Raw genomic sequence first — 1,478 nt, 5'->3', positions numbered from 1 at the left:
TATAGAGTTCCTGTTTCAGTTAACTTGTGTACAAATTACACCCATTTAGGAAAAATGCAAGATTGAAAAAATAAAGTACCTGTGCTCTGAATGCCAGATGAAGCAGTGGGGTTCATTTTAAAACAACAACCATAATCCCAATCCCATGCCACATTTCAAGTTTATATAATCTGTCCTTAGGGTGCCATGCTAAACACAGAAGGCAAAGTGGTGCTAGAAAGTTCCAGGCAACCCAATATCCAGGAGAAGGGTGAACACTCTTTTCTTCCAGTGAAAAACAAAGGCCCCGAAACAGTCTTATATTATCCCACGGGTCCAAAGTTAATAAGCAGACACACACAAACACACATACACACACGTATCCATTCCCACATCTACCTGTGCCCCAGGGATATAGTTCTCACTTCTTGGTTGAATCTTCCAAAACCCAAAGTTAAGTCCTATCTCCTCAGAGATGTCTCCATTCCCAGTTACCCCAGCCCACAGCGAAACAAGGATTACTCTCTCTTTGGCTGTGGTAAGTGACAAATAGTATTAGAGAACGCTTTATGCCTGGATTTTCTCATGAATACATTTCATCTGTCCATTTACAATTGGTTGTAAGCTCTTTGTGCCAGGAGTGTTGCTATGAAGCTCTTTGATCCCTGACTTCTGTATCTTGCACAGAGAAGGTGGTCAACAGCACTCTGCTGACCAGAGGTTGGTGCCCGTTCTGGTATCAGCAGTCAGCTTCAAAACTCTTCCAACAAAAAGAAATAGAAATTTCACTTCAGATTATTTGCCTGGGTCAATCCAATGAGACTATGCCAAGGATGCAACCATGAAATAGGCGACTATGATAGGCATTCAGAGACCCAAGAGAGGGTCAGTTCCCTCATGGTGTAGAGCTGGTGGCCTGAAGTCAATATGTTGGGCTCCCCTGCTTGCTAACTGCGTGATGTTGGGCAAGTTCTGTGCCTTGGTTTCCCCATTTGAAAAGTGGCAATTTTAACAGTTACAGCCAACAATTATAGAGTGTTCCTTAAGCCTTTTGCAAATAATAATTCATTTAATTCTGATAATGACACCATAAGGTAAGTCCTACTATTATTATTTATATTTTATAGATTAGGAAACTGAGGCACAGAGAGGAGACATTTCTTACCTATAGTCACAGAAACAAAAAGTGCAATGCCAGAGCCAGAATTTTAATCTAGGTAGCGTAACTGCAGAGTCCATGTTCTTAACTACTGTACTAAACTCCCTATCGTGAAAAGTAACATATGCTATCGGTATAGCCTAACAAGGACAAAGAATATATGCAAGTTTTGGGGGACTATAAGGGGAAGATACAGTTAGGGACTTTTTTTTTTTTTAATGTGACTATATATCCGAATATTTCCACATAGGTTGTGTTACCTTCTTTGTCAAAGCAAGAATTAGGGCTGCTGGAAGGATAAAATGAGATGGTCATGTTAAGTAGTCAGCACAGGGCCTGG

Source organism: Phoca vitulina, unplaced genomic scaffold, assembly GCF_004348235.1.
Source record: "Phoca vitulina isolate PV1807 unplaced genomic scaffold, GSC_HSeal_1.0 scaffold1, whole genome shotgun sequence".
Taxonomy (NCBI): domain Eukaryota; kingdom Metazoa; phylum Chordata; class Mammalia; order Carnivora; family Phocidae; genus Phoca; species Phoca vitulina.
Note: the sequence above shows the minus strand (reverse complement) of the source record.